Source organism: Camelus ferus, chromosome 19, assembly GCF_009834535.1.
Source record: "Camelus ferus isolate YT-003-E chromosome 19, BCGSAC_Cfer_1.0, whole genome shotgun sequence".
Classification (NCBI taxonomy): domain Eukaryota; kingdom Metazoa; phylum Chordata; class Mammalia; order Artiodactyla; family Camelidae; genus Camelus; species Camelus ferus.
The window spans coordinates 34,739,074-34,757,823 of NC_045714.1; the positions used below are offsets into that span (position 1 = coordinate 34,739,074).

General features: G+C 48.4%; 1 long non-coding RNA gene across 4 annotated transcripts in view; it reads right to left on the reverse strand.

Annotated features, from left to right (window-relative positions):
• Positions 1–18,750, reverse strand: part of LOC106730665 — a 71,436-nt gene that overhangs the window by 18,782 nt on the left and 33,904 nt on the right. The window lies entirely within an intron of this gene.

The following is an 18,750-nucleotide window of genomic DNA, read 5'->3' on the forward strand; positions in this document are numbered from 1 at the left end:
CTGGTTCTAGGTGTCCCCTAACTTTAGTACCCATAAGGAGGTGTATATCCATCTCACTAACTCAGCTCAGCAAGGCAAAGAGACTGAGAAACTATCCACCCATGGCCTCAGGGGCTGTGGGAATGAGGAGAGTGAGAAGGGGGTAGAATGGGGGGGGGCTGTATTTCTTCATTTTAATTCAGTTCCTGCTCACGGGGCCCCTTCTGGACTATAAACCTGCGAGGCCTCTCAGTCATGCAAGACTGGAGACAGTCATTATCAGAGGGAACCACCACCACCACCTGCACAGAAATAAGGGGGAGGCTGCAGCAGCCTGAGGCCTGCTCATCATGGCAGGGACCCTGCCCCATGGCCACAAAACTGGCTGGGGAGGCTGGGTCCTAGGCAGTGGGGAGATAGACTGCATCGGGTCAGGGCTGTCTAGGTCTCTAGGTCCAGAAGTGGAGCCCTCACTGCCCTGGCAATAGAGCACCCCAGCAGTGGTGGGGGTGTCCAGCAAGTGGGCTCCACATCAAATCAGTTGTTCTGCTTTGTTTTTATTTACAGCTCGTATCACCCACTGAACCTCATGACTTATGTGTTTATCTTCTTTCCCATCCAGCTCCCAAACTAGACTGTGAGTCGGTGAGGGCAACCAACAGCTCTGCTCTGCTTTTGCTGTCTTAGCACCTCCGGGTGTTCCTGTGACTCCGCATACACTGAGTGTTCGGTCAGCATTACTGGTGGCTCGCATGGATGAAGCTGCTTTTCCAGCCCTGTACACAGGGACTCTGTGCACACTGGGTTACACCCCTCTCGTGAGAAACAGTGAAGGCTGTGAATCCTCTACCCAAACAAAACTCACACCCCTCACACACTGGTACAGACACTTCCCAAGGAACATACACACCAGTCCCAAGCTCTGCACAGACCGCAAGTTTTGTGCCAGTGGTCAGGCACCACTCTCTATGCCACTGGCCCAGGCACAGAGGGAAACGCAAGGATCTGTTTCCAGCACCATCTTTCATCCATCAGATTCCAGCCCTGCCCCTGTGCCTGCCCAGGGAAAACCACAGAAAATACCAAGAACCAACACTCGTGAGCAGCGCATGCTGGGTGCCCAGCATTCAGCCCATCACCTCCACCACCCCTGGGCACAGAGCTGTTACTTGACACTTACACAACCTCACACAGTGAGTGAAGCGCACTTTCTGAACCCCTTTGAAAACCACCCTGCTATCAGCCTCTACAATATCCCCGCATTTACCCTCCATTTAGGATCCTGGTTCTCAATATTATAGGAATCACACGCTGTCTTTCTGAGGCTGGGTCAACTACTGGCAAAATCCCAGAAAAATGCACAGAGGCAGGATTTATCAGGCAAATTCCCAGGGATTCTCCCTCCCCCGCCTACCCTCCACCTCAGCCATTGGAGCCTGTAGACCCTCAAGCCTGGAACCAGGCGTTACACACCTGGGGTACCGCATAGGTGGCCGGGTCCCCTCTTTTTGGACACTGCTGGAAGGCCCCTCCCCAATCCTTAGACTTCTTCTGTGCCTAGCACCCCCCCCTTAATTACTACCGCGCTGCTTAATTGGGCGCTGTGTGTGTGTGTGTGTGTGTGTGTGTGTGTGTGTGTTTCGGGGGCTGGGGGGATCACTCCTCACACATGGGGCGGCCGGGTGGAGGGGGATGCTGGCTCCCTGCCCGAGAGAGACCCCTCCCCCCTCCCCGGCCGCTGGAGGATTGTGAAGCTCAAACAGATGGACCGAGATGGGGCGGGGGCGCGCTGACGGGGTGCGAGACGGCAGCGGCGGCCGCGCCTCCCTGCGCCCTGACAAAGGCGGGGGCCCGGCGGCGCGGGCGCCTTATCAGCGCGAGCAGACCGGGCGGCCGGGCTAGCGCCCGCGGCCGGCGATCAGGCGCACAAAGGCCCGGCCGGGCGGGGGTGCGGGGGGCGCGAAGATTAATTGCCCAATCAAGTTGTCGGCGCGGGGCGGGGGCGGGGCCGCGGCCCCGGGGGACGCGGGGCGGCGCATAATGAAGTGTGCAAAAAGTTAATTTGCTCCGCGAGTCGCTGCTCGCCACAATCAAAGGCGGGTGACGGGAAGGGCGGGAGTAGGGAATGTGTCCCCCGCCCCAGCTTGCGATCCGGGGGACGAGGGGGGAAGGGACACAGGACACCCCAGGCGGGGGAGGGCGGGCAGAGGCTGCCAGACGTGCTTTCCACTGCCACTTCCGCCGCCGAGTGTTCCTGGTAGGTCCCGTCCAGTCTCAGAGCGCCGCTCGCCTCTCCTGCACGCACAATGGTTGACATTTCTGGAGCGTTCACTCGGTGCCAGGCTTTGCGCCAAGCGTTTCCTGGCGTGATCTCCCATCTCAACCCGAGGAGGTAGGGCCGGTGAGCATTCTCTGCGGCAGAGAAGCCCAGGGCACAGAGATGCTCCAGGAAGTGATCCAAGGTCACACACCGGACCCTTAAAGGGCCTGGAGCCTTAGGTGGAAAGCGTCAAGGACAAAGTACACCGGACAATAGGAGAGACGATTTTATTCAAGCTCTGGCAATAGGGGGAGAACCCACAATACCAAGATCACTGTGTCTAGGCATGGCTGGTTAGACTTTTATAGGGTGAAGAGAACAGGTTACAGGTGGGGGATTTAGAGTCAAGATTGTCTCACAATCAAGGGAAGTCACCTTAATCAGCAGAACAGGAAATGTTTATCTCTGTGTCTAAGTTTCAGATGGGACAGTTCTAATCTCAGCTAATCAACCATGAGACAAAGAATGGGAAGGGGAAGGTCTTTGTCTGGCCTTACCAGCAGATTCAGGCTGTAGGGGAAAGGTCACAAACAAGGGAGTCATCTGGAGTCTTATGGGAGCCATGAGAAAGATGGACAGAGTCTGATCTAAGTCTTATTGGGAAGGTCTTGGCTTTCAGTAAACCATTTCCCGGAACACAAGAGAGTAGAAGGATTGCAGAAAACAAGGCTGGGGGAATTTCTTAACCATCCATGTTTCCTAGGAGCACAAGGTGCAGGTAAAGTTTAACCCTGTTAAAAGGTTGGCTGATGACGCAGGTAGAAGCTCTGGTTCCCTGCAGCTTTGCTGAGTGGCTTAGAGCCACTGCCTGGTAAGGGGCTCATCCCCAGTAAATATAAATGTCTCTTTAGTCATTTCTCTGAAGATGTAACCTTGGGCAAGTCATTTGATCTCTCCTCCATACAGTGGGAGCCATAATACTACTCACCTAAGAGGATACACAAGGGCGTAAACAGCAAGCACAAAGCAAAGCACCTGGAACCTGGTAGGTGTGGAAATGCAATTACTGTTAGTTATGAGTACCCCTATTTTCTCAGAAAGCAGAGGTGTCCAGATTTGAATTCAAGCTACGTAGTTTCTGAACCTGCAAGCTGACCCAGGTACCCAGCCAGGTCTCTGTATATTGCTTCAGTCCTCCAACACCAACCACATCTGGAAACTGTGTCCCAGGTACTAGGCATCCTGATGGGAAAAGGACCAGGCCCTACCCTTTGTGAGTGGCTCACCCTGTGAGGCTCGCTGGCCCAAAATGGACAGTTGCATGGAAGCCACAGTGGCCATGGGACCTCAGGGGACATGCCAAAACTGGGGTTAGGGACAGCTTTGCGGAGATCTGAGGGGCATGTCTCAGATGCCCACAAGCCAGTCGACACAGAGGAGTGGCTGGCCCTGGCCCCAAGCCCCATCCAACTCCCACCAAGACCCCCTCCTCCTCAAGAAGCAGCTTCCAGGACTGGCTCACCCTCTGGAGCTGACTGGTGGCTCTTGAGTCCGAGTTCTCTGACCCACTGCCCAGGCCTGTCCCTGGGCCCAGGCAGGAGCAGGAGACTGGGGAGGAGCCCTTGAGGGTGGACAAGAGCCAGGCTTGCAGGCGAGAAGGAGCAGGATCACAGCCAAACCAAGATTTATGGGCCCGATCATAATAATGAAAGAAAGAATGAAAAAAAGGACGCGTGTTCGGCAATGCCCAGGGACCAGGACTGCTGCCCTATTACCAAAAATGTCGTCGCTCTCGCCTCTGCAAATTAGCATAAAACATGCTGTTTTGCATCCATTTGCATTCCATTTGCATGCTAATAACTTGACGCCACAATGCACCCAGGCCCCTAAGTGGCTTCTGGTCCTTGCTTTTCTCCCAGCACTTGCTCCTTGTCTTGCATTGAGAAAACTAGGAGATCTGAGTTCTAGGCTAGGCTAAGCCACCCACTCCCTGTGGGACCTGGGCTGATCCCTGCCCCTCTCTGAGTCTCAGTTTCCCTGACTGTAGGCTAAGAGAGACAGACTAAGCAGGAGTTTTCATATTATGCTCCAGTAGCCCCCTTGGGGGCTGCAGACACAGAGACGGGGGAGCAGGTGGGGCAGGCGCCCCCTCCTTCTAGCCCCTTGAACAGCTGGGGCTCTGAGTAAAATTTCTCTTGAGCAATGCAGAGCTTCTTGTTAAAAACAAAGACCAAAAAGTTTGCAAACAAATGACTCAGTTATCTCTCCTGAGTCTTTCCAGTACAAAGTTCTCTAAAGATTTGAATAATAATAACAATCAGAGTTAAACAGAGCACTTACCATGGTACAAGCACTGTTCTAAGCCCCAGGGACACATGACTCACTTAATCTTCCCACAACTCTTGAAATAGCTGCTATTATTATACCCCCATTTTATAGATGGGTAAACTGAGGCACTGAAAGTAATATAGCTAGGTTTGAACAGCCACTACATGGTAGAGTGAAGATTCACACAGCCTGGCTCTAGAGTCCACACCATGAGTTTTGCCAGGTCAACCCTTCCATTATACAGATGAGGATACTAAGGCCCAGAGAGGGAAAGACAGTTTCTAAGCATAACAGCTAAACTGGCTCTTGAAACTTGTTTCTTGCCCAAGCCCCAGGCTCTCTGCCATCCTGGGAAGGATGACCAGAGAAGGGAGGTCTGGGGTTTCAAAGATGCTCAGGACTACTCCTTTCTCGGTCCAATGGGCTTGCCGGGTTGAGGCATGCTTTCTCCCCTGGCCGCTCCCAGAGCCTGCTTCCTCCTCCTCAGCTTGCCTTGTTCCAGCTGGTGGACTTCAGGGAATAGGCCCCAAAAGCAGCCAGGATGAGCCCCTAAATCAGGACAGACAGCAGGCAAGTGAGAGCACCAGGTGTGCCCGTCAGAGCCAGCACACAAGGCCCTGCCTGGCTGTGCAGGTGGACGAACTGCCCAGGGGGCTCCCCTGCAGGGGGCTGGGAGGCTTTATCTCTGCAGAGGCAGGCAGTGCCAGGCCAGCAGGTGCTTGGCCCCCACCCCTCGGGGGTCTGGCTGGGAAACCCCCAGATGTAGGGATGACCGGCCTCCCTGAACGGTGCCCCATGGGGGTCTAGTCAATCCCCTCTCTATTCAGTGCCCCTTGATGGCACCCTGGCCCTTCTCAAGCCCCCTCCCTCCTGCCAGCCTCCCCCTCTCCCCTGCTCCAGCCACCCTGGCTTTCTCTCAGCTCCTCCCACACCACACGCCCCAGCTCTGTCCTACCTCTGCACATTTGCACTCACCATGCCCTCCACCAGGAACACCCTGCTTGGTTGCTTCACACCCCTGGGTCTCAGCTCAAGAGTCGCTTCCTCACTGGCTTCCTCAGAGAAGCCTTCACTGCGCACACCGTCTAAAGCGCTCACTACCTCCCCTCCCCCTCCCTCCCTAGCACTTAACCTTGATTTCGTCTCAGCCATTATTACAATCTGAATTTATCTTGTTTATTTATGTGTCTCCTCATTTAGTGCCCGTCTCCACCACTAGACTCTCACTCCAGGAGAGTCAGGACCGTGTCTGTCTTACAGAAATATAGTTCTCAATAAATATTTGTTGAAGGAAAGAAATAAAGAGGGAAGACAGGCTGCTGAAGATTTATTTGGTTGGCTTTGGTCTCCCCTCCCCCACTTTGCCCTAGAATGTCAGCTCCATGAGGAACAGGGATTTATGTCTGTTTCCTTTGTGATTCCCAGAGGCTAGCATGGTGCCTGGCACACAGTAGGTGCTCAATAAATATTTGTGCACGAATGACTAAGTGTGCAAGATCTCTTCACTGGAAATCAGGAGACCTGAGTCCCTTGCCAGCAGTGCCCCTGATGTTGTGTAGGACCTCAGGCAAGTTCCTTCCCTCTGGGGACTTCAGCCTCCTCATCTGAAGGCTGGACTTTGGAATCCCTGTCAGTTTCACCAGGACCATGAAGGGTAGAGCGTGGTCTTTCCTCATTCCTCCCCAGGGGAGGCACACAGGGTTGCTGCCAGGAGGCAAAGGGCAGGCAAACTGGTGTTCCAATCAGGACATGGCTACCACCTGGCTATGTGACTTTGAGGAAGTCACTGTCCCTCTCTGAGCCTCCATTTCCTCATTTGCAAAAGGGGCACAGTAGCTGTGAGGACTGCATGAGATGATGGAAGGGAAAGTGTTGTGCATACTATAAAGCACCACGCCCATTGATGTCATTTCTCTTCAGCAAAGCAGTGCAGCTAGGAGATCACAGAACAGCTCCACCCAGCGCATTTCTGTTTCTTTATTTAAAAGAAGGTCTTAATAGTACTGACCTCACAGGGATGTTGTGAACATGAAGATAAGAAAGTGTGTGTATGTAGCTGGCACATAGTAGGGGCTTCATAACCACAGCCCTTATAGTCACTAACTGCCTCTGTGGTTCATCCTGATTATGGATTTTCCAAATAATCAGAGCACAAAGGGTGCAGGTGGGCGTGGTTTGAGTTCAGTGTTGGAGATGGGTTGGGGAGGATGAGGCAACAGAGGTGGGTCAGGTTGAGATCAGGCAGCCCTGAGGGCTGGATAAGAAGTTAGCCTTTATTGTGGGAGAAGTGGGAGCTACAGGATGGTTTTAAGCTGGGAAATAAAAATGATCCAATCTGAGTTTCAAAACACTCTGGCTGCCAGGTTGCCAGGATGGCTGGCATTGCTAGACCTTCCCCATGTCCATTATCTCCCTTTCCCTTAGTATTAGAAACCCCAAAACATAGCTGGACACATGGACACGAGAATAGAGACCACACTTCCTGGCCTCTTGCAGTTAGGTGTGGCCATGCGTCCCCATCTTGGCCAAGAGGAGGTAAGTACAGTACTACATACAACTTCTCGGGGAGGTCCCTAAAGAGCGGGGAAACATTCTTTGCCTCTTCCTCCTTCCCTCTGGCTGGAATATAAACATGATGGCTGGAGAACAAGCAGCTATTTTGGGCCATGAGGTGTTGAGGAATGTAGCACAATATGATAGAAGGAGCGTGGGTCCCCCAGGATCAGGGAGCCATCTTGCTAGCCTAGGATTGCCTGCCTCCAGACTGATTATAAGAAAGATCACTGTCTCCTTTAAGTCATTCTTCTTTGGGAATCTCTGCCACTCATCGTCAACTCCAAAACAAACAGATGCAGTTGGCACAGGTGATCTTGGAGTGCTGTGGCCCATCTCGAGGCGTACAGGGCAGAGGACTTTCCTGGGTCTTTTTTTCTGCTCACACAGTCCCTGAAGCCCCTGGCCTCTGCTGCCCAGCTCTGCCTATCCCCAGGCACAGCCCAGGTCAGCCCATTTCTGGGCCAAGCTCTGACAGGTGCAGAGCTTGTGAGGGCCTGAGACCAGGGCTCCTACTGTGGTTTTCACAACTCTGAGAGGCAGGGCAGAGAGAGGACAGTGGACCATGGCAGGATGGCATTGTCCATCCTGGTGGCCACCTCCAACCCCTTCTCACCCCACTCCACATGGCACCCAAGATAGCTTCTTGGTGCCCTCTTCTGATCTCACAAATCCCACCACAGTGCCCTCCTGTAGCCCCCAAGGCCCTCAGATTGATATCCAATATCCTCTTTGGCCCACCGGGTCCTGGAGGATGGGGCACAATTCTTCAGTGCATGGTTTCAAAGCTGACTCATGAGCACAAATCCTCGCTCCTATGGACTCTGTGACTTTGGGCAACTGAATTGAAGCATCTTGGGTCTTAATTTCCTCATCTAAGAAATGGAGATGACTATAATGACCGCTTCCTGAGTTGGTGCCGGGATTCTGGTTATTTACCATAGAGTAACAACCCACCCCAAACACAGTGTTGTTAACCAGGTTCTTATGCTCACAGATTCTTATGGGTCAAGAATTCAGACAGAGCACATTGGAGATGGTTTCCTTCCATTCTACAATATCTGGGGCCTCAGCTGGAAAAAGTTAAAGGCTGGGCACCAGAATCATCTGGATGTGTCTTCCCTTACATGTCTGGCAGCCAAGCCTAGCTCAGCTGAGGCTATTGGCCAGAACACCTATGTGTGGCCTCTTCTTGTGTCCTGGGCTTCCTCGCGGCATGGCGGCTGGGTTCCAAGAATGAGTGTCCTCTGAAACCCAAGCACAAGGGGTACAGCCACATCTAACTTAGCCTCAGAAGTCACACAGTATCATTTATGCCACACTTTATTTCCAGAAACAATCACAGGAGGGAACATAGACCCCCACCTCTTGACAAGAGGATTGTCAGGGAATTTGGAGTTATATTTTTAAATGCTTGAACAATGCATAGCTCATCATAAGCACTCATTAAATGTTAGCTGGGAGAATGGCAGTAGTATAATAGTAGCAGGATTTAATCTTATATGTGTTGAAACAGTCATATCATGTAACACTAGGCATAAAAGGTTAATGGAGGAGGCACAGGGACAGGTCCCTGGAACCTGACATCCCCACTAGGCTGAAAGATCAAGTTTGGATAATAAGAGCTAACAGATATTGGGTGCTTACTAGATGCCAGACACCAAGCCAAGCACTTTCCATGCACGATCTTATATAATCCACACAGCCATCCAAGAGGAAGGTCCTAGCATTATGTTCATTTATTGATGAGGAGCCAGAGGCTCAGAGAAGCAAAGGGTCTTGCCCAAGGCCACACAGCTAGGAAGAGGCACAGCCAGGATTTGAACCGAGACAGTGAGTTGTCAGAGCTGGTCCTCATTTCCCAAGACTAAGCTGGGCAATAGCCAGCCTGGCAGGTGGAACAGGCCATCCTGACTGTTTGGTGACAGACAGGGAGGGCTCGTGCTGCTGGATGGAGAGCCAGGACCAGGAGGTTTGTCAGCTGCGAGCCCACAGTCACAGGCTGGGGGAAGGGGGCCAAGACCTCCGTCTGGAGGGATGGAGGAGGGAGGGAGTGAAGAGAGACCAAAGAGCAAGGCAGAGCCCTCCTCGAGAGGCAGCAAAGCACGAAGGGATAAAGATAAAGCCTGGGTCAAGCAGAGCTGAGCCCCAAGATCACAATGGAGCCCTGACCTCTGCTCCCTGGAGCACCCACCAGGCAGTCACTGCTCCCCAGTCTGAATCAGGGCTCAGCCAGCCACGGGGGGCCTCAGCTGCAGTAGGAGAAGCAGGAGGATGGGGAGGGGAGCACCACTCCCTACAACAGCCAGGTGGGGACTCCCAACCGCTCTGGGTCCATAAGGGCAACCAGCGTACTGCCAGGGCGGGGGCCAGCTCTCCCCAGGCCCTCTGGCCTTGACTTGTCCTCTCTTCTCGCCTCCTCTCTTTCCCTTCCCTCCCTCCTGATTTCCGCCCATCCCTCCTTCCATTCTTCCTTCTTTCCTTCTACTCCTTCCTTCCATGCTTCCCTCTCTTCCTGCCTCCCTTCCTCCTTCCTTCTCTCCTTTCTTTCCTTCCTTCTGCATTATAAAATCTCATGAGGAGAAGGTGGATTCCCCAGAGGCAGCAGTCAGCCTGGTCTGAACATGGTTATGACCATGGACTTCTCCATAAAATGAAACCTGACTCCTGAGCCATCACAAAACTAAGGGTGTCATGAGTCTGTGATGAGCTCCTTTGACTCTCCAGAAATCAAATACAACAGGAGTGTCAACTCCTCTCTGCCCCCAAAGTCACAGAGCACTTTGTGTATCTCCCAGAGCACACGAGCACCCAACGTGTTACTAAGAGGCAGCTTCCTGGGGCACTAGATTACGAGCCAGAGCACCCCGCACTCATTGCTCAGCGCCTTTGAGCCCTGGTTTTTCTTGGCTGAAACCACTTCACAGGTTGAGAAGAGGGTGGGACAATACGATGCACAGTTGCACTCTGTCCCAGGAGTGCTTCTGCCTCACTGGGTCCCTTGCTGGCACAGGCCTCTGACCTTTCTCCCAGGCCCACGGGGCAGAGCCAACTCCCAGCCGATGTTGGCAAGCGGCTGGGAGGGTGGACCGGCAGGCTGTCAGGGCCGGCCTTGTGCCCAGAGAACCTTCTGTGCCACTGTTCCTCAGCCAGGGAGGCCCAGCCCACCGGCCACTTCCTGTGCTCCTGGCAGGACGGGGCTGGAAGCCCCTCCTCTCCTGCCTCCTGCTCAGCTGACCACGGTGGCCACCCTCCCCCACCCACACCCAGGCCCTGGAAACAGAAGTCTCCAATATAAATGCAAATTTGCTGCGGTCCCCAGTCGCAGGCTAGCAGCTCCAGCCCATAGTGCAGGCTGGGAACATGAGCAGACCCTGGCCCAGAGGAGATAAGGCCTTTCTGGGCCACCCCTGCCCCAGGCCCTGCCCACTCCTTAGCCTGTCAGCTCCACAAAAACCCCAGGGAGTCCCAGCCCTTCCTCTTCACTGCCCCTGAAGGCCCATGATAGGCCTGTGAAGGCCCCCCTCCCCCCTCGCCACCATCAAGGAGGGCTGCAGTCTTCAAACAGTGATGGTGCTCCGCCTGCTGCCCTCCCAGCCAGCAGGGACAAAGCCTGGAAGCAGGCGAGAGAGGTGCAGGCGACATGGGAGCTAATCTCTACCATCATCACCCACCAGGCTGAGGCCCGCCACTGGCCCACAGCATTCCTTTGTGTGAATTAGAAATAGGCACCTATTTCTCTTGCTATGAGCCCCTCAGCAGGGTGCAAGGCAGCTGCTTGGCCCCAAGCTGGGCACCCCTGAGCCCGTCACTGGCACAACTTTAAGCCTCAGCTCTTGGCATGGCCCATCTCCTCTTTAGGACTTGGTTCCCCCTCTGGCCAGAGGGATCACCTAGAGAGACTTCCAGGTGCTGTACAAGCCCTCTGAGGCTGAGAACACAGAGCCCCTGGAACTGGACAGGGAAGCCCCATGGGTATGACCTCTTCTGACTCAGGTATCTTATCATCCTTCCATTCCTAGGTCCTAGACACTCCCATCCATCAGCCACAACTCCAGGACTCTTAACAAGGGAGCTAGGTGTCTCTGGCAGAAGCATTCTGTGATCCACATGAGCCAGAGGAGGCATAGGTTTGGGGTCACAAGAAAGGCTCTAGAATGACCCCGGTTCAAATCCAGTACATTACTGACTCCACTCCTAATGTCACCTCCTCAGAGAAGCCACCCCTGATGGCCTCATATGGAGTAATCCCTTCCCTACCTCCAGAGACCACATCATATTGCCCTGCTGGTTTTCTTCATAGCATTTATCATTATGTGAAATCATCTCATTCATTTATGTCTTTCCATGGTTATTTTCTGTCTCTCTTTCCCTTATTGGAATTCAAGTTTTGACAAGAGCAGGCACCATGAATTGATAACTTCTCCCTCGACACTTTCTGGGAGGTGACAGATCCCACGCCATAAGGTTAGTGTGAAGCCTTCATGGACACAGCCAAGGCTGCTTAGCAGAGAACCAGCACACAGCAGGTGGTCAATAAATGCTAATGGTTGTTGTTATGACTGTTATCATGAAAAGGCTGTGGGTGTCCTGGTCCTCATTCCCTCTGTAAAGAGATGGGGTAACCTCCTTATTGCCTGAAACTTCACAAAGTTGCTACAAGTGTTAAGTGGCATAAAGAGAAAACGCTTTTTAGTCCCTAAATATGGTATCATTTATATGTAGAATCTAAGAAGAAAAAAAGATACAAATGAGCTTATTTACAAAACAGAAACAGATTCACAGACATAGAAAACAAACCTACGGTTACCAGGGGCAAAAGGGAATGGGAAGGGACAAATTTGGAGTTTTAGATTTGCAGATACTAACTACTATATATAAAATAGATAAACAAGTTTCTACTGTATAACACAGGGAACTATATTCAATATCTTGTAGCAACCTATAATGAAAAAGAATATGAAAAGGAATATATATATATAGATGGAAACATTATACTGTGCACCAGAAACTGACACATTGTAAACTGACTATACTTCAACTAAAAAAAAAAAAAAACATAAAGAATGGCTCGCCCCTCCCGATTGCCCAACTTCTGACTTCTGGAGCCTTCCAGAGCCCTCCTTTGAGTCCAGAGGCTGTTTTTCCCTGACCTAACCCTGCCATGTCTTAGACTTCTTCAGAGGAAAGGTTTTCCAGTAAGTCAGCGTTTCTCAAAGTTTCAACATTCTCATATAACTCCCACCAACTCCCATTTGCACTCTGCCTGTATTTTATAAAATTTGCTTACTATTTTTATTTAAATTGCCCTATTTTAAAAAATAAATCCAATTCACACTAATGGAAAACTTTATACCACCGCCATAAATGAAAATTAGTATCAATTACTATTTTTTTAAAAAAGATAGATGTTGATATTTGCTCAATTAAATGCTTAAGTATGAGAAGTTTGATACCCCCAGCTAGATGGGAGTCCAGATCTAAGGTTTTCAAGTTCTCAAGCTGAGAGCTCTCTGGGGGACTTTTTAAACTCAGTTCACTGGACAAACATTTCATGAGAAGTTTGCTTGCCCTGCCCCAGTGGCACGTAAATAACACCCTTTCCAGTCCTCAATGCACAGAGGGTCTTACTGAGGCAGTAACTTACACCATTCAAATGCAATTAGCAGAGAATCATCACCGGAGCTGGTCTCACTGGGCACTTCTTTGCTCTTTTCAGGCAACACCACCTAATAAGTCATCCTCCTTGGGGGATGGGGTGAGAAGGAAGAGGTGGATAAAATCTTCATCTGCCAGAGTGACGGTCTCCATGCATGCAACTGAACATGCCTGCCCCAAACACAGTCTCCAGGACCCCCTACCCAGTGCCATCCATCTACTTTGCCCATTCAAGACTCTTGGGAAGGGCAATTTAATACAATGTCATACTGTTTCTGGGAAAGGAATCAAAAGTGAGACCTCTGGCAAATTTGGTACAATGGCTCAGAAATCTCTAATTGGATGGGCAATTTCTCTCCTAGGACTTTATCTACAAGAAATCACCAGGGATGTGGACCACAGTAGCTCCGGATGTTTTTGGCAACATTGATGGTAATGGCTGATAAAGTTGAAAACAACATAGATGTTCATCCATAGGGGATTCAGTAAATAGTATATTCCATACAATTGAAACTACGCAACCATTTACCAATGATGCTGTAGAATTTTAGACATGGAAAAATGTTCACACTATATTGTTAAGTAGAAAACTCACTGCAAAAAAGAACATACAGTATGTTTCACTTTTTTGTTTGTTTGTTTTGTAGGGGAGGTACTGGGGATTGAACCCAGGACTTCGTGCATGTTAGGCATGCATTCTACCACTAAATTATATCCTCCCCCCAGTATGTTTCATTTTTAATACATGTACATATGCATGTGGAAAGATTGGGATGGATCTGGGTTGGAGAAGATTTCTTAAACAAGAAGCAAAAAGTCTCAACCATGAAAGACAACTATTAATAAACTAATCTATATTTGAATTAAGACTTTGAACAAAGTTCACCATAAAAAACTGAAAAGATAAGCCACAAACTGGGAAATGTTTATAACAATCTGACAAAGGTTAGTATCCAAAACATACAGAGTTCCTACAAATCAGTAAGACAAACAATCAAAAAGAAAAACAGGCTGAAGATTTGAACATAGAAAACAGAAAACATGAACAGCCAATAAGCATATGAAAAGATGCTCAATCTCTCAGTCATTAGTGAAATCCAAGTTAAAAGCTCATTTCACGTCCACGAGATTGGCAAAACTTAAAAAGCTGGACAAATGCAAATATGATCACTTACATGGATAAGGAGAACTTCTTGACACTGGTTTTAGGGGGGTCAATTTGTATAATAATTTTGGAGAAAACGTGGTATTATTTTGCACTTCCTCTACAACCCAGCAATCCCATTCCTGGAGACATTGTAGAGAAACTTGGATGTGTGTACAGAAGAGGCGGCAACCGTGTTTAGATTGGCAGGACTGAACCCTCAGCCCCCTGCCCTTGGGCCCCTGTTAAACTTGTCTCCCTCTGCCCTGTCTTCTGACTTTCTTTGGACATTTGCCCCCCGGGGCTGGGGTCTTAACCCTTGTGTGTATGACTCTTACACACTTCTGGGTAGTGTAACTCAATCTTGTTGGGCAGCCACTGGGCAAACAGATCCTGCACTCATCATCTGAGTGGAAGAAGTGGGCTGAACTAGAGCTTCAGTGACCCTTGCAGGGCCCAGGGAGAGGCCAAGAGTGTTCAGGGTGTTGGGAGAATAAGTGGTCAGGTTGCAGGCAGAGGTAGTTCATAAACAGTGTTCATCCAAATGACAGACAGCCCAGCTGCTGTACAAAAGAATGGGTAGCTCCATATGAGCTCATCAGAAGAGTCTCTAAGACACGTTGCCAAGGGGAAGAAAGCAGGTAGATCAGCTCCTCTTGTAAAAAGGGGAGAAGTAAAGTGTTTATATCCATTTTCAAGTGTGTGTGTGTGTGTGCATAAAGTACCTCTGAGCCCAGGAAGTTCAATGGAATACTATTCAGCCATTAAAAAGCATAAAATAATACCATTTGCAGCAACATGGATGAATCTGGAGATTGTCATACTAAGTAAAGTAATCCAGAAAGAGAAAGAAAAATACCATATGATATCACTCATATGTGGAATCTGAAAAAAAAAAAAAAAAGGAAGACACTAATGAACTTACCCACAAAACAGAAACAGACTCACAGACATAGTAACAAACTTATGGTTACCAGGTGGAAGAGGGTGGGAAGGGATAAACTAGGAGTTTGAGATTTGCAAATACTAACTACTATATATAAAGTAGATTTAAAAGACCAAATTTCTTCTGTACAGCACAGGAAACTATATTCAATATCTTATAGTAATCTATAGTGAAAAAGAATATGAAAACATATGTATGTATATGTATGACTGAAATCATCTATTGAATCCTACTCCAGGGTTGCTCTTTGTTTCAAGTGAGTCAATGGGGAACTGGCACAAACTCCCCCTTACTCAGGAGCAAAAATGCACAAGGTCACTTTCTGGACCTCAGTCTTCCATTGGGCTTTATGTATCTCTCCACCTGAGATACTCTGCTCTCTCCTACCTCTGCTCCCCCGCCCCTGGCTTACTCTTTGGCCCCACTGGCTTCCTTGATTCTCAAACCCCTACCACGGTAGGAAGAATTCTAAGATGGTGCCCAAGATTTCCAGGCTCCCAGGTGTGCGTGTCCAGCAGAATCCTCTGGACCGTGAGTACGATGGGGTTTACTCCGGTGATTAGGTTATGTTATATGGCACAGCTGACTGTGCCAGACTTCTGACTTACAGAACTGCAAGCTACATGGGTGCTGTTTTAAGCCACTAAGTTTGTGGTCATTTGTTACATGGTAATAGGAACTAATACACACACCAAGATGGCTCCATTCTGTGCTTCTTCTCTGGTGGGTTCTTCAGCTTGGAACGTGGTCCCCCCATATCCACAGGGCTCCCTCTCTCCCTTCACCCATGTCTTTGCTAAAAAGTCCCTTCCCAGAGAGGCCTGCTTGACCACACCATCTAGAATTGCATCAACCCTACAGTGCCATTCCCTGCCTACTTCATTTTTCTGTATATCACTAATCACGACTTGACATTGTATGGTTTCCATCTCATCTGAATGACTTTTTTAAAAAACGTTCTATTTTAAAATAACTTTAAACTTAGGGAAGAGTTGGAAATATTGTACAAAGAATTCCCATACATCCTTTACCCAGAATTTCCAAATGTTGGCAGTTAAACACACTTGCTTTTTTTAGTGTTTTTTTTTTTTGTCCCAATAATAATCTGTTACAATAAAACAAAAAGATCCATCTAGAAGTACTTATTGTATTTTGTTGTCATATCTCTTTCGTGTCCTTTCATCTGGAAGAGTCCCTCAGTTTTTCCTTGCCTCTTATTATCTTGACACTTACCAAGATTACGGGGCCACCTATTTTGTAGAATGTTCCTCAATTGGAGTTTATCCGATGGCTCCTTGTGATTAGATTTAGGTTTTGCATCTTTCGCAAGAACATCCCAGAAGTGATTTTGCACTCTTTGTGCATCCTACCAATTTGTCCCATAACAAATGATGCTGTAATGGAGCAGCAGGACCCTATGGGACCTTCCCAGAACAGACAGCAACCCCCGCCCCATTTCTCCGCCTGCCTCTTGTCTGTGGAAAAATTTTAGCCTAAGAATTAATTTAATCAGAGAAATGAGAAAGTGAAGAAGCAAAGGAAAATGGTCAAACAAGACAAAATAATAGTAATTCACCCATTAAACAAAGTGAAGGACTTTTAGTTACTTTTAGTTCTTCCTCAAGGGCTATAGATAATATTCTGAGCCATATCCTTTGAGCTGTTTTACAGATATGGAAGCCCTCACCAGATGGAAGAAGTTAACTACATGATGACCAGACTATAGCCATGACGTAAGCTGCTCTGTCTTGCACAACTCCAAGAAATGGCCTCAAGGAAATGGGAACAAACTGACTCTGGAGCTGAAGATTCACTGTACTTAAAACAATCAGGATGATGCTGATCAGACCCTTGCATGACAAATTTCAAGATAATTGTCAGAGCTGAGTGAGCTGTTGTGTACATAACCCCACCACCACCGCCTGTGTACCCCTGAAGCTTCCCTTTAAAGTTCTTTCCCCCAATCAGCAACCAGGAGTTGGTTCTTTGGGACACGAGTCCACCTTCTCCCCCAGGATTGCCAGCTTCCTCAAAAAAGATATCTTTCCTTTTACCCATCACTTTTCTCTCAGTATTGGAGTCTTGAGCCACAAGCAGCTGAACGTGAGTTCAGTAACAATGTTACCTTTGATCACTTGATTAAGGGAGTATTTGCCTTGTTTCTCCACTATAAATTTATTCTTCTTCCCCTTGTAATTAATACATTATCTTGGGGGGAGATACTTAAAGACTATGTAAATATCCTGTCCCCAACAACTTTTAACATAATGGTTTTCTTTTTACATCCAATAAGGATTCTTGCCAGAATCAAATATTACCATAATATTTCCATCCTTCCTTCTACATATATTATTGGACATTTTACTGTAAGAAAGAGTTTTCTCTTCCTCCACACATGCTATGTATGTATGTATGTATGTGTATGTATATACACACACACATATATATATGTGTATGAATGATATCAGTGTAGATTCATGGAGTCCTGTTTTTATTCAATGCATTGTAATCTGTTACTGTCATCATTTATTTTGATGCTCAGATTGTCCCAGATTTGGCCAGCAGCTCCTAGGCTCTTTTGACATGTCCCCAGCATTACTTGAGCACTTCTACTTATTTTATAGCACAAGTAGAGGCTCCAGGCTCACTGTGTACTTTCTCTGTCCCAGCCTTCAAATGAGTCATTCTCCAAAGAACCCCTGGTTCCTTTCAGTGGAAGATGCTACATTTAGAAACCAAGATCTGGTGCTAGAAGTACTCATTGCTACATGGGTATTAGTGCTTATCTATCTATATATGTCAAAAGCCATGAGTGTACACTGATCCCTCCAACTCCATTCCAACACCACATGGCTCATGCTAGCCTTTCCCATTTCCCTATTTGTAATTCCCTTCTCTGACCTATCCTCACTCAGCTGCCTTCTCTGCTTGGTCCCACACCCCACCCGCCACCTCCAACAAATATTGGGAGACGGAAGGAGGAAAGAAAAAGCTGAATTTGTTTTAAAATTTTGAACTAGTAATACATTCACTTGGTACAAAAATTAAAACTATAGAAAACATGTAGTGAAAAATCTCCCTCCCACCCCTGGCTCTCATTCCAATCCTGCTCCCATCCACAGGTAACAAGTATGATTAGTTTCTTATATACATAAGCTTATACATAGTATTTTTTTATTTCTATCTATTTTACACAAAGTATTTCTCACCTCCCTTTTTTTTATTCATCAATACATCTTAGAGAGCTTTCTGTATCAGTACATAAAAAGCGACCTCACCCTTTTGGTGGCCATATAGTATTCCTTTGGCTATTCTATACTTTATTTAATCAGTTCATCTATAATAGATGTGTAGACTGCATCTGAGATTTTGTTAGGCCAAACAAGACTGCAATAAATAACCCTGAATGTATTCATTTCACATGTATCCAAACACATCCCTAGAATAAATTTTGAGAAGTGGGATCATTGGTGTGACCTTACATGTTTATGTGTTTAATGATTAATGGTCTAGCTCCCCTCTTAGAACATCAGCTCCAAGAGGAAAGGAACTCTGTTCTATTCACTGCTATTTTCCCAGCACCGGGACCTATTAGACTAAGTTAGGCACTCAATACATATGTGTTCAATAAATGAATGAATGACCCATGCCACCTGGTTGTGGACTTGACTGTCTCAAGCACCTATGAAGCACTCACCGTGTGCCAGGTGCTATGCATCATCTTGCCAAGCCTCCAGACTGTGAGGTAGGAACTGGTTGGACAGCTCCACTTTCCAGATGAGAGCCCTGAGGCCCAGAGAGGGAGCTAACTAGGCTGATGTCACACAGCTAGCCAATGACCAAGCCACAGTTCCCACCCAGCGAGGTAGACTCTGGAGCCAC